Source organism: Rhinoderma darwinii, chromosome 1 (genome assembly GCF_050947455.1).
Source record: "Rhinoderma darwinii isolate aRhiDar2 chromosome 1, aRhiDar2.hap1, whole genome shotgun sequence".
Taxonomy (NCBI): Eukaryota; Metazoa; Chordata; class Amphibia; order Anura; family Rhinodermatidae; genus Rhinoderma; species Rhinoderma darwinii.
In genome coordinates, this window is record NC_134687.1 from 243762447 (window position 1) to 243778144 (window position 15698).

The 15698-nt window shown below is 40.2% G+C and overlaps 1 protein-coding gene across 1 annotated transcript in view; it reads left to right on the forward strand.

The window, feature by feature from the left end:
• ARHGEF18 (Rho/Rac guanine nucleotide exchange factor 18) overlaps positions 1-15698 on the forward strand; it is a 478484-nt gene that overhangs the window by 428489 nt on the left and 34297 nt on the right. The window lies entirely within an intron of this gene.

Below are 15698 nucleotides of genomic sequence, written 5' to 3' on the forward strand. Positions count from 1 at the left end.
CTGATTTTATGCCCCTCCCACATACCCCAGATTGGAGCGAGGTGCTTGAAAATGTGATCATTTGCAGATCTTGGCGACACTTGCTACTTCCTCGATTTGCATAACCTTACGGCTTGCCCTTTTTGGTGTTGCAATTTCAATGTTGAGGTGTTTATTTTTTGTCAAGTAATTTCCGTGTGGTTATTTTCTATCTGTCTTGCTTGTGAGTGTTCTTTAAACAGAATCTTCTGAAGTCTTCTCTGCACGTAATGATGAAGGCTATGATGAAACCTTGTTTTTACACTGCATTCTACGTATATGATTGAAATGTTTCCAGTATTTACGCCAAACCTATTCATAGCCTTTAACATGACTCACTCTTGGCGGGGATCTACATTCAGCATATACTTTTGATATTTTCCTGATATGTAAGCTGAACATAGTGTAAAAAGAGGTCTAAATTAAGCCTTACTAATGATTTTTTTATTTTTTTTACTGGCCTATGTTTAGAAGACATATATTTTGCGGACTGTTTAACTGTGATATATATTTATTCAAATATTTTAAGTGGTTTAACTACTGTTTTAAAACTGTTTAACCCCTTCAGGGCTCCAGATTGCAGCTAAAATAGTCCCAAATGCCACTAGACTTTTAGCTATATACTTAATACTTTTGCCTCGGTCAGTGCTGGACCACGGAGAGGCTTCATTCGTTGTGGGGCGTATTCTGAAGCCACACAAGTTTAGATATCCTGATGGCTGAGGACAAGCACATACTATTGTTAATTGGTTTAGAAAATGTGGTATAGTCCATTGCAACCAAGTATTTGTTCCATTTTCCCTTGTGCAAGCTTTGTAAACATGTCAAAGTCTAGTTGTTTAAGTGTGTAATTCGTAGGACAAAATGCAGATCAGTATAGAAACCCTTCATTATGTAGTTAACATCTTTGCTGCTACACGTTGCTTGCTTTAAAAGGGTGGTACCAGAGTCTACAAATATCACCTATTTGCAGGATTGTCTGATTGCTGGGTCTCCCATCGATTGCGAGAACGGTGGCCCCCAAACTTGCCTTCTCACTGCACCCCCTGTAGTAAGGAGGAGTTTGAATAGAGCGGCGGTCAAACAGGCGCCTGCCGCTCCATTCAATATCTGATCAATTCAATGCTCGACCGCCACTCCATTTAATGTCCTCCTCAATGCGGTCGAGCAAGTGGAATGGGGGTTCAGGACACACCATCTCGTGATCAGTGGGGCCCCTAGCAAACCGACACTTTTTCAGCTACGACATGAATGCAATAAAAAGACTTAAGGCAGCCAACACATTAGATGAATGTTGGTTAAATCGGCCAATTTCAGCGGGAGCCGCTAGACATCTAATATGTATGGTGGTGTCCCGACTCCCCCCCGATGGCTGGTGTCAGGGGTGAGAAGAATTGGGCTGTTGGATTTCAACAAGCCAGTTCCCTTTGTTTGTAAGGCGATTAGCCGCTTCTCCCTGACTGAGCCGTGCATGTATATGGGCAGGTCGGGACCGACCGCTGTCTAAAGTGTATGGCCAGCTTTGTATGTCAATCTTGACCTGAAAAGCAATGTATCACCAATTTTTTAACTTTACTACCTAAATCTATATACACAATCCTTTTATGTTTTTGTTTTTTATAATAGTATTTTGAGTTTTGTGTGTATAACCGGTAAAACATGGGAACAAAATAGGAACAATAGCTCAAGTGGATAACCTAAACCTACACATTCTGTTTCTGGTAATGCAGCTCTTCCTCATTCAAGTGAATAGGGCTGAGCTGCATTACCAGACAACAGCCCATGGTCAGAAATGGCCTGTTTTCTGAAAAGGCAGACCCTTTTTCTTTTTTTTTTTTCAAAATACTCTACAACCCTTTTAAGGAGGCAATATGAACTGGAAAGTATCTTGATCAGATTTGCAATAGATTAAGCGCTGCCCCATATGGCCTGTATATATAGTTTTGTTTGGCCTTCCAAACAACTAGAGTTTGGCTCTCAGATCTTTGAAAGAACAGGCAAATTTCATATGATCGTTTGAATGTATGATTTCCCATTCAAGGTTAAAAGTGGCAAGATCTGCCTATGCCTTATATGAAATAAGTACAATGGATGACATATCTCTATTTCCCTCTTTTTGGAACTGCATATTTTTTTTTAAAAATGGTTTTAATCCCTTAATGGCGCCGCCTAGTTTGTGCCTTAAGGCTCCGCGCCCATTTTTCAAATCTGACGTGTCACTTTATGTGGTAATAACTTTGGAATGCCTTTATTAACCGCTTCCCGACCGCCCACTGTATATTCACGTCGGCAGTTGCTGGGCTCTGTGCAGTGCCGATGTGAATTTACGGTGGGTGTTAAAAGCGCGATCCGGGTGTCTCAGAGTAGAGCTGACACCCAGATCGCGCTGTTATCACCTGCCTCTGGTCCCGGAGATATGATCGGGACTTGATTAGTTCAGGTCCCGGTCATGTGATCGCAGGGAAAGTGTGTTGTAGCAATGAACTGGAAAGTTTGTTGCTATAACAAACTGGAAAGTTTGTTGCTACAACAAACTTTCCCGGGGACCGATTGCGGGTGCTGCAGTCGGTTATAAGGCAGAACCGGAGGCCATATAACAGCCCCCGGGTCTGCCATGCACGACAGCCTATGAGAACCAGCCGGAGGCTGGTTCTCATAAGCTTCCTGTCAGTGTGACTCTCAGCGTCACACTGACAGTTTATAATACGTTACACTACCTAGGTAGTGTAATGTATTATAGCAACGATCAGTGCTGCCAGTCCTCAAGTAAAACAAGTAGAAAGTAAAAAATAAAGTAATAAAAATGTTTTATAAAAGTGTAAAAATAAGTTATAAAAGTTACAAAAACAAAAAATGCTTTTTTTCCTATAATAAGTCTTTTATTATAGGAAAAAAAATGAAAATGTTAAAAAAAAGTACACATTTGGTATCACTGCGTTCATAACGACCCAAACTATAAAATTCTTTATCCCGCACGGTGAACAGCGCAAAAAAAATAATTCAAAAACAATGTCAGAATCACTATTTTTTGGTCATCAACCCTCCCAAAATATAGAATAAAAAGTGATCAAAAAATAAAAATATTATGGCTCTCAGAATATGGTGACACAAAAAAGAAATAATTCTATCGAAAAGTGATTTTATTGCGCAATCACCACAAAAGATAATCGTAATCATACCGACCCGCAGAATAAAGTAAAATGTCATTTATAGCGCACGGTGAACACTGTAAAAAAAAACACAAAAAAACATTGTCCGAATTTGTTTCTTTGTCACTTTGCTTGCCAAAAAAATCTAATAAAATGTCATTAAAAAAAATCACATGTACCCTAAAATGGTACCAATGAAAAGTACAGATTGCCCGCAACAAATAAGCCCTCACACAGCTCCGTTGGAGAAAAAATAAAGTTCTGGCTCTCAGAATATGGCGATGCAAAATGTGCAGAGTGTTCCAAAAGCGGATTAGATCGGGCGCCATTTATCAGTGCGACACCGGCCACATATCTGCGAATTTATTATTTATGTACCCCATTATTATACCCTCTTATTATGTCCTGATGTACTCTGCCCAGTTTACACATACCCCCACATTATAAATTGAAATACCAGCAAAACCACAAACAGAACAGTTACCAAGCAAAATCTGCGCTCCAAAAGCCAAATGGCGTTCCCTCCCTTCTGAGCCCCACAGCGTGCCCAAACACCAGCTTACGTCTACATATATGATATTTTATATCCGGGAGAACCCGCTCAACATTGTATGAGGTATTTGTCTTCAGTGGCACAAACTGGGCACAACATATTGTGCATTAAAATGGCATATCAGTGGAAAATTTTAATTTTCAATTTGCACCATCCGCTGCGCATTAACGCCTTCGCGCACCACGACTTAATAGCATGTCGTGGTGCGAGGGGTTATATATGGAGCGGGCTCACGCGCTGCGCCCGCACCATATTCTGCAGGTGTCCACTGTGTATTACAGCTGACACCCGGGACTAACGGACAAGAACAGCGATCGCGCTGTTACAGGAGCCTGTAAAAATGACATTATACTGCAATACATTATTACTGCAGTGTATTGTACCAGCGACCTAATAATCACTCGTTCCAGTCCCCTAAAGGGACTTTTGGGAGGTTTCCACTGTTTTGGTACCTCAGGGGCTTTGCAAATGCGACATGACACCTGAAAACCATTCCAGCTAAATTTGAGCTCCAAAAGCCAAATATTGTTCCTTCCCTTCTGAGTCCTGCCGTGGGTCCAAACAGCAGTTTATTACCACATATGGTGTATTGCTGCAATCAGGACAAATTGCTTTACAAATTTTGGGGTGATTTTTCTCCATTATTCATTGTAAAAATTAAACATTTCTATGTTTTTTCAGAAAAAAGTAGATTTTCATTTTCACGGCCTAATTCCACTAAATTCAACAAAAAAAACTGTGGGGGTCAAAATGCTAACTATACCCCTAGAAAAATTCCTTGAGGGGTGTAGTCTTCAAAAAGGGGTCAGTTTTGGGGGGATTCCACTGGTTTGCTCACTCCAGGGCGTTGCAAACGCGACATGGCACTGAAAAACAATCCAGCAAAATCTGCGCTTCAAAATCCAAATGGCGCTCCTTCCCTTCTGAGCTCTGCCGTGGGTCCAAACAGCAGTTTAGTACCACATATGGGGTATTGGCGTAATTGGGAGAAGTAGCTTTACAAGTTTTGGGGTGCTTTTTAATCTTTATTCCTTGCAAATATTATTTTTTTTTTTATATTTTTCCAGAAAAAAAGTAGATTTTCACTTTCACAGACAAACTCCAATAAATATAGCAAAATACCTGTGGGGTCAAGATGCTAACTATACCCCTAGATAAATTCCTTGTGGTGTGTAGTTTCCAAAACAGTCTCACTTTTGGGGGATTTCCACTGTTTTGGCACCACAAGACCTCTTCAAACCTGACATGGTGCCTAAAATATATTCTAAAAAAAGGAGGCCCCAAAATCCATTAGGTGCTCCTTTGCTTCTGAGGCCAGTGTTTCAGTCCATTATCACACTAGAGGCACATGTGGGATATTTCTAAAAACTGCAGAATCTGGGCAATAAATATTGAGTTGCATTTCTCGGGTAAAACCTTCTGTGTTACAGAAAAAAATGTATTACAAATGAATTTCAGCAAAAAAAATATAATTTGTAAATTTCACCTCTACTTTGCTTTAATTCCTGTGAAGCGTCTAAAGGGTTAAGATACTTTCTGAATGCTGTTTTGAATACTTTGAGGGGTGCAGTTTTTAATATGGGGTGATTTATGGGGTCTATCTAGTACATAAGGCCCTCAAAGCCACTTCACATCTGAACTGGTCCCTATAAAAATAGCCTTTTGAAATTTTCTTGAAAATGTGAGAAATTGCTGCTAAAGTTCTAAGCCTTGTAACGTCCTAGAAAAATAAAATAATGTTCAAAAAACAATGCAAATATAAAGTAGACATGTGGAATATGTAAAATAGTAACTATTTCGTGTGGTATTACTATCTGTTTTACAAGCAGATACATTTAAAATGAGAAAAATCATAATTTTTGCAAATTTTCTCTAAATTTTGGTGTTTTTCACAAATAAGCAATGAATTTATTGACAAAATTTTTCCACTAACAAAGTACAATATGTCACGAGAAAACAATCTCAGAATCGCTTGGATAGGCAAAAGCATTCTGGAGTTATTACCACATAAATTGACACATGTCAGATTTGAGAAAAGGGGGCTGGTCATGAAGGCCAAAATGAGCTCGGTCTTGAAAGGGTTAATCCAAGCGATTCTGAGATTTACTCATGACACATTGGACATTATGTTAGTGGTAAAATTTGGTCGATACCTTCAGTGTTTATTTGTGAAAAATGGTGAAATATACAGAAAATGTGGAAAAATTTGCAGTTTTCTGAATTTAAATGCATCTGCTTGTAAGGCAGATGGTTATACCACACAAAATAGTTACTAATTAGCATTTCCCACATGTTTACTTTAGATTGGCATCGTTCTTTGAACATTCTTTTATTTTTCTAGGACGTTACAAGGGTTAGAACATAAGCAGTAATTTCTCATATTTTAAAGAAAATTGCAAAAGCCGTTTTCTTTAGGTACCAGTACAATTCTGAAGTGACTTTGAGGGGCCTTTTTTTTTTTTTTTTTTTTTTTCTTTAGAAACTCCCATAAAACACCCCATTTTGAAAACTGGACTCCTCAAATTATTCAAAACGGCATTTAGAAACTTTCTTAACACTTTAGGCATTTCATATGATTTTTAAAGCAAAGTGGATTTGAAATTTGCAAATTTCATTTTTCTCACAAATTTTAATTAGAAAAAATTTGCACCACAGAAGGTTTTACGAGAGAAACACAATGAACTATTTATTGCGCAGATTCTGTCATTTTTAGAAATATCCCACATGTGGCCCTTGTGCGCTACTTGACGGAAACACAGGCGTCCGAAGCAAAGGAGCACCTAGTGGATTTTGGGGTCTCCTTCTTTTTTTTTTTTTTTTTATTAGAATATATTTTAGGCACCATGTCCGGTTTGAAGAGGTCTTGCGGTGCCAAAGCATAGGAAACAACCCCAAAAATAACCCATTTTGGAAACTACACACCTCAAGGAATTAATTCATGGGTGTTTCGGACATTTTGACACTTCACGGAACGTATTTGAATTTGGCTGTGGAATAAAAAGAAAAGTGGAATTTTTCCAATTATGCCATTTTTGCACAAAATGTCTTATCACAAGGATTAAAATACCCCATTTTGTTGCGCAATTTCTCCTGAGTGCGACAATACCCCATTTGTGGTGATAAACAGCCGTTTAGGCCCATGAGAGGTCTCAGAAGGGAAGGAGCGCTATTTCTTCTTTGGAGTCCACATTTTGCTGGTTTGGTTTTCAAGTGCCATGTCGCATTTGCAGAGCCCCAGAGGGAGGTATCAGAGCAATTGAAACCCACCAGAAGTGACCCTATTTTGAAAACTACACCCCTTAAGGCATTTATTAAGGGTTGCATTGAGTATTTTGACCCAAAAGGTGTTTTTTTTTACTAGAAAATAATGCTCTGTGGATTTTCTACTGGTATGCCCGTTTAGTGCATAATATGTTATGCCCAGCTTGTGCCACCGAAGACCAATATCTTATAAACTGTTAAGCGGGTTCTGGTATGGCAATGCCATATATGTGGATGTAAACTGCTGTTTGGGTAGGCTGTAGGGCTCAGAAGGGAGGGAGCCCCACTTGGCTTTTGGAGCGTGTATTTTGCTTGGTAGTTCTGTTTGGGGTTTTACTGGTGTTTCAGTTTATAATGTGGGGGCATATAAAAGCTGTGGTGTTAATAAATAATAATCCGCAGATATGTGGCCAGTGTCGCACTGATAAATGCTACCAGATCTTTTGAAACACTCTGCACCTTTTGTGTCGCCATATCTTTTCCACCGGAGCTGTATGAGGGCTTATTTTTTGCGGGACAATCTGTAGTTTTCATTAGTACCAATTTGGGGTACACGCGACTATTTGATCAGTTTTTATTCTATTTTTTTTTTTAAGAGGCATGGTGACTGAAAAACAGCAATTCTACTATTGTTTTTTTATTCCATTTTTTTTTTTTTTTTTTACATTGTTCACCGTGTGCTAAAAATTACATCTTTACTTTATTGTGCGGGTCGATGCGATTACAGCGATGTTTGATTTTTAAAAGAAAGTATTTTATTGTGCATTTACTTTTTGTTTTGCCATATTCTAAGAGCCATCATTTTTTTTTTCTATCAAGTAAGCTGTGCGAGGACTCTTTATTTTGCGGAACGAACTGCCGTTTTGATTAGTACCATTTTTGGGGTACATGCAAATTATTTTATTTTTTTATTTATTTTTTTTTTATTCCGTTTTTTGGGAGGTGAAGTGACCAAAAAATAGTGATTCTGGTATGGTTCATTGTAAAAAAAAAATAATAATAATTAACTGCGTTCACCGCATGGGATAAATAGCAAAATACTTTTTTAGTTCAGGCTGTTACGGACGTGGCAAAACTAATTAAGTGTAGTTTTATTTTTTTAATAATAATGGACTGATAAGGGAAAGGGTGATTTCTTATTATTTGAACCCCTTCCCGCTCAGTTCAGTACTATTACGTTGTGTTTAGCACATCGTTCGCGCTCTGTAATAGTACTGACCTGCATAAACACAGCGCCATTTTTCCCCCGGCGCTTGTTTGAGCTGTGATAGCCTGGCGTCGGAAACAGCAGGTATCACAGCTCAATACTCCGTTACCAATTGCGGTGGTCCCGCCTCGATGATTGCTGCTATTGGTTAGTCAGTGACTACTGACCAATAGCGGAAATCACATACATAATTTCCTGCCCCAGACCTCACATCCTCCCGCACCCGCCCTGAACTACTTTGTTGGCGTTCAAGAGTAGTTCAGAGTGGTTGCGTCAGTAGAATTGTGCCTTACAACTTGAAAAAAGCTACTTTTTTATGCTTTCCACTTGCCACTCCTGTCTTCCTCCTTTTTTTTTCTCCTAGTCATCCCCTGTTTTTGGTCAGTGATCTCCTGGGTTTAGTGCCTGGGAATCGTCGCCGTAGTTAGGCTGAGCATCAGGGAAGTTAAAGAAAAAATCTAGTTACCGGTAGGTTTAGTGTTCGGAACCCTCACCCTAGTTAGTTTTAGTGTCGGGAAGTCAACTCATTCTATAAAAAAAAAAAGTTTTGCGTGGTTTAGGTAGCATCCTATTGATTCTAGTTAGGCCTCATGCACACGACCGTAAAAACTCCCGTTATTACGGGTCGTAATTACGACCCGTAATAACGGGCTCATAGACTTCTATTGGCCACGGGTACCTTCCCGTTTTCTTACGGGAAGGTGCCCGTGCCGTTAAAAAAGATAGAACATGTCCTATTTCAGGCCGTAATAACGGCACGGACAGTCCATAGAAGTCTATGGAGCTCCCGTAATGACGGGTGGCTACATGTGTGCACCCGTCATTACGGCAGCGTTGCTAAGCGACGTCAGTAAATAGTCACTGTCCAGGGAGCTGAAAGAGTTAACTGATCGGCAGTAACTCTTTCAGCACCCTGGACAGTGACTACCGATCAGAATAAAGATAAACCTGTAAAAAATAAAAATAAAAGACTTTCATACTTACCGAGAGCTTCCTCCAGTCCGGTCTCCCGGCCGTTGCCTTGGTGACGCATCCCTCTCGACATCCGGCCCGACGTCCTGGCCGTCCCTGGATGACGTTACAGCCCATGTGACCGCTGCAGCCAATCACAGGTCAATCACAGGCTGCAGAAGTCACATGGACTGCCGCGTCATCCAGGGATGTCGGGCTGGATGTGAAGAGAGGGACGCGTCACCAAGACAACGGCACTGATAGAGAGAAGGGGCTGCCGATTAGTGCAGTTCTATTTTGCAGCCAAAAACGTGCCCGTAAATACGGGTGGAATACGGATGACACCGGACCCGTATTTACGGGTGGGAAAAAATACGGTCGTGTGCATGGGGCCTTAGGGAATTATATTTTTATTTTGTTTTTGTTTTTGTTTTTTTTGTTTTTTTTGCTATATACACACACTACGCATTTCTAAGCACACAATTTACACACAAATAATAAAAGATGTCCCAAAAGTCATTTTCTGCCGATGAGGCCTATGCATTTCTTGCCTCTGACACTGACTCGTCGGATGGTGACTCCTTTTAATTTTTTTTATTTTTTTGTCAAACCCCTCATCTAGTGATGAAGAGGAGGGACCCCCTAGGAGATGTCCCAGGACCAACCCCACACCATACAATTATAAACCCCAAATCCCTGAGTATACGGGCAGCCCGGGGATCAAATTTAATACAGAGGGGCTCAGTGTGATGGATTTTTTTTCAAGTTCGTTTTCACTGATGACTTTTTAGAGCTTATGGTCTACCAGACAAACTTTTATATTCCCAACAGTATATTACTAAGAACCCCACATTTTTTTATGCCCAATCCCACAGGTGGACCCCTGTAGACGCAGCAGAGTTGGGCAAGTGCTGGGGACTTCACATGGGGCTTCTGATAAAGCCATCAATTAGGACCTACTATAGTACAGACATGTTATACCACACCCCGGTGTACCGCATGGACGTGTCCAGGATGCGTTATGAGACAATACTTTGCTTCCTACATTATGCTGATGATGAGTCACTGGTACATTTTAAAGGGAGGCCTCAATTCCGCCAGTACCTGCCGAATAAGAGGGTGAGGTATGGCGTGAAAATGTACAAGCTTTGCGAGAGTACATTAGGGTATATGAAGGGAAGGACACCAGTATTCATTCAGCCCCCGGCATACCCCCCCCCCCCCCCGTTACTGGGTCTTAACGCCAAAATTGCGTGGGATTTGGTGCATCACCTTTACCTGGATAATTTTTATACCAGCTTCCCACTCACAAGTGCCTCGCTTCCAGAAGTACTGTGGCATGCGGCACTGCTAGAAAAAAAATCTGAGAGGCCTTCCTAAGACTCTGCTTGGGCAAACACTCAGAAGGGGTGAGGGCAGGGCACAATCCAGCAGCAACATATTGTGTGTCAAGTACAAGGACAAGAGAGATATCCTTGTATTGACAACAATACATGGCCACACCAGTACCCATGTACCAGTACGAGGTACCAGTACAGAGACCCCCATACCAGACTGCATCCTGGACTACAATAGGTACATGGGAGGGGTGGACTTGTCAGATCAAGTCCTGAAGCCCTACAGTGCTATGCGGAAATCGAGGGTCTGGTATAAGAAGCTGGCCGTGCACATCATACAGATGGTATTGTACAATGCGTATGTGCTACGTCTATGTACAGGCTAGAGGGGAACTTACCTGGAATATCAAGAGGTGGTTATCAAAAACCTAATCTTTAAGGACCATCAAGTGGAGGGTCACCCAGTACTTCTGGAAACGAGGCCACGCACATCGTACCAGGGCAACACTTTCCAGAAGTTCCCCAAACTGGCAAGAATGGAAAGAATCAAAAGAGATGCAGAGTCTGCTCAAAGATGGGAATAAGGAAGCACACGATATATCAATGCGACACGTGTCCCGAAAAACCAGGGCTCTGTCTGAAAGTGTTATAAAATTTATCATACATCCCGTGATTTTTAATTTACCCCACTTTTACTTGCCTTGATTCACTCCGCACAGCTTATCCCCCTCATCTTTCCCTTCTGAGCCCTGCCGTGTGCCCAGACAGCTGATAACAGCCACATGTAGGTTTTTGCTGTACCCAGGAGAACCCACATTACAATTTATGGGGTGTATTTCTCCGGTGACATATATGTATAGAAAATTGCAAATCTCACTCTGCACTATCTGCTGCGCATTACCTTTTACACAATACCTGTGGGGGTGAAAATACTCACCTCTAGATGAATGCCTTAAGGGGTGTCGTTTTTTTAATTGGGGTCACTTCTTGGGTGTTTCAACTGTACTGGTACCTCAGGGGCTTCTGCATACATGATTTAGCACCAGAAAAGCTCCACTAGGCCAAATGGTGGTCCTTCCCTTCCGAGCCCTCCCATGGACCCAAACGGCAGTTTATCACCACAAATGGGGTATTGCCGCACTCAGGAGAAATTGGCCAACAAAATGGGGTATTTTATGAACACCTATAAATGTATTCCTTGAGAGGTATAGTTTCCAAAATGGGGTCACTTCTGGTGGGTTTCCATTTCTCTGATACCTCCCTCTGGGGCTCTGCAAATGCGACATGGCACCCGAAAACGAATCCAGCAAAATCTGGACTGCAAAGAACACATAGCACTCCTTCCCTTCTGAGCCCTCCCATGGTCCCAAACGGCAGTTTATCATCACAAATAGGATACTGCCGCTCTCGGGAGAAATTGGGCAACAAAATGGGGTATTTTATTCCTTGTGAAAATAAGAAGTTTTGTGCAAAAACATATTATTGGGAAAAATTAAAAAAAAATGTTAATTCACAGCCCAATTCAAATACGTTCTGTGAAAAAACTATAGTGGTCAAAATGGTTACAACACCCATAAATAAATTCTTTGAGGGGTGTAGTTTCCAAAATTTGTTTTTTTCAACGTTTTGGCACCACAAGACCGCTTTAAACCTGACATGGTGCCTATAATATAGTCGAATAAAAAAGAGGCCACAAAATCCACTTGGTGCTCCTTTGCTTCTGAGACCTGTCTTTTAGTCCATTACCACACTAGGGTCACATGTGGGACATTTCTAAAAAAAAAATGCAGAATCTGGGTAATACATATTTAGTAGCGTTTCTCTGGTAAAACCTTCTGTGTTACAGTAAAAAATTGATTACATTTTTCTTCAAGAATAATGAAATTTTCACATTTCACCTCCACTTTGCTTTAATTCCTGTGAAATGCCTAAAGGATTAAGAAACATTCTAAATGATGTTTTGAATACTTTGAGGGGTCTTGTTTTTAAAATGTGTTGTTTTTATTCTAATACGTAGGCCCCTCAAAGCCACTTCAGAACTGAACTGGTACCTAAAAAAAGGCATTTGAAAGTTTCTTGAAAATATGAAAAATTGCTGCTTCTGTTCTAAGCCTTGTAATGTCCTAGAAAAATCAAAGAACGATGGAAACCTAAAGTAGACATATGGGAAATGTAAACTAGTAAATATTTTGTGTGGTATAACCAGCTGCCTTACAAGCCGATACATTTAAATTCAGAAAAATGCAAATTTTTCCAAATGCTCCCTACATTTTGCTATTTTTCACAAAAAAACATTGAATATATTGACAAAATTTTAGCAGTAACATAAAGCCCAATGTGTCACGAGACAAAAATCGCAATCGCTTGGATTAATAAAGTAATTCCAGAGTTACTGTATTTTTCGGACCATAAGACGCACCCAGGTTTTAGACAGCCGAAAATAGGAAAAAAATTAATTGTTAAAAAATAATTTTATTCTGTTTCACCACATTCTTAGAGCCAAAATTGTTTTATATTTTTTTCATCAATTGAGCTGTGTGAGGGCTTATTTTTTGCGGGACGAGCTGTAGCTTTATTGCCACCATTTTTTTTTTTTTTTTTTTTTTTTTTTTTTTGTTACATACGATTTTTTTTTAACACTTTTTTTTAATTTATTTTTTTTAGTTCATATTTTAAGCACTAAGGTGACCAAAAAACTATTTTGATGATTTAAGTTTTCAAACTCACCATGCGAGTTAAATAATGGTATATTGTAATAGATCAGATTTTTACGGACACAGCAATACCAAATTATTATTTTTTTACATTGTGCTTGGGGAAAAATGGTAAAAGTTTGGTGTTTTTTTTTTGCATCCCCAAACGGTTCGATACCGTTATTTCATGTATTTCGATACTTAGCTGTGCGGCCGCTCAGCTCCGTATTGTAACACATGAATGTAATGAGAGCAGGGCTGCGGCTGTGTGATACAGTCATTGCCCCGCTCCTGAGTCCTGACAAGTGCGCGCGGTCAGCATGAGGTGATGCAGCCAGCGCTGCACTAATGAGCGGTGGCACTGAAGACCGTACATGGCGGGCGAACTGCAAAGCACCCCTATGTTCTGTCCTCAGTGCCTGGACCGCCGCTCATTAGTGCTGTGCCGTCCGCATCACCTCATGCTGTCCGCGCGCGCACTTGTTGTCAGGAGCAGTGCAATGGCTGTATTACACAGCCGCAGCCCCGCTCTATAACGGCGGAGATTAGAGAAACCTCTCATCTCCGCCGTTATTCCCGTGAATGCTGAGATCACAGCGGACTGCAGCATTCAGGGGAAAATGAGAAGGGGGGATGCCCCTTGGATCGCGTCACAGGGAATTCCTGTGACGCGATTGAGGGACATACCATATATGGGCAGACAGCCCAGGGTCCATTGAAGGACCCCAGGGCTGTCCTACCATATTTCCTGTTAGTACACAGGCAGTTGTTAGGACATACCTATCAGTACACAGGCTAATGTACGGTACTATAGATATATGCCAGTACATTAAAGTTCAAAAAATAAAGTAAAAACACAAAGTAATGTTAAATAAAAAAACAATACACATACACCTTTGTTACAATAAATATTAAAATAAGTCTCAATACATAAAATATACACATTCAGTATTGGCGCGGCCGTAATAACCTGCACAACCATTTTTTTGCATCCTTTATGATGTGTGCACAGTAAAAAAATAAAATAAAAACTGCTTTCTATCACTTATTGTGGGGCACAAGGTGTGATGAATTTAACCTCCATGTGCCTCACATTAATAGTAATTAACCCCATTATGTACCTTACATATTAACCCATTATGACTGCGAAACGTGATAGGGTTAACTACTATTAATGTGAGGCACGTGGAGGTTAAATTGATCATCACACCACACGCCTCACATTATAAAATGGAAGAACTTTTTTTTTTTTCTTCTTACTGTTGGCAAAGTATCGAATTGGTATAGAAACGCAATACTAAACGAAGTATCGGTATCGAAGTCCAAATTCTGGTATCGTGACATCCCTATAGTGGGCCCAGTTCTAGTTGTCACGGGGCCGTCTATGGTGTTCTAACCCCTTAGAAACCGCAATCGCTTTTGAACATGGCTTCTAAGGGGTTATTCGGTGGGGACCACCGCAATCGGTCCCTGCACATTGAGCTGTTATTTGACAGAATTAAAGCCTCTGAATGGGTAGCGGTTACCCTTTCAATAAGGTCCTTGATCTCCAATGATTGTCATTTTCTGGCTGGTTGGTTAATCTGCATACAAGGTTCACTTTAACTGGATGACTTTGCATGTCTAGTGTGCTCCCCATAAACTACAGGACGTCTCCTCGTCATAACGAGCATACTAGTCGTGCTGTTTGCATGGGCACAACACGTGTGCCCTTGCGATCAGGAGCGGGGTAACTGACGTACAGCCACAGCCCTGCTCTAACGGCGCAGATCAGGCAAACCTCTGATCTGTCATTAACTCTTTGAATACCATGATCAAAGCTGATCGCAGCATTCAAATGGAAAGAGTGAAGGGTGAGACACCCCCTTTTATCGTGTCACAGGGATTTCCTATTCTGCGATCAAGGGATACTTTATATGAACCCCAGAGATGTCTGACCATATTTCATGTTAGGACATGCAGTTGATAGGGCATACCAAAGTCTATGTGCTATCCGTACAGAGGCTAATGTACTGGCATATAGATATATGCCAGTACATTAAAGTTATAAAAAAAACTAATTAAAAATGCCCCTATGGGGTTAAAAAAAAAAAAAAAAGTTAAACTAATAAAGAAAATGTAAAATAAAAAAAATCTGTAAAAAAAAATACACACTTGCAAATTTTTGCAATAAACGTTAAATATCAGTCCCAAAACATGAAATAATACACACATATTTGGTATAGCCACAACCTACATAACCCATTTATTGCTTCGTTTATGAAGATTGCTGTATGCTGTTAAAAAATAAATAAAAAGAACTGCCGCAAAAGTACTTATTTAAAAAAAAAAATAAAAAATCAGCATTTTTGCCAAAATAATCTATATAAATTTAATGATCATGTATATGTACAAAAAAAATGACACCTATAGAAAGTACAACTCATCCTTCAAAAAAAGTCTCATACTGCTATTCCGAACAAAAAAAAGTTATGCAAAGATGAAAAATAAAAAAAATTGTTCAATTCCTCAAGGCCAAAATTGACCTGG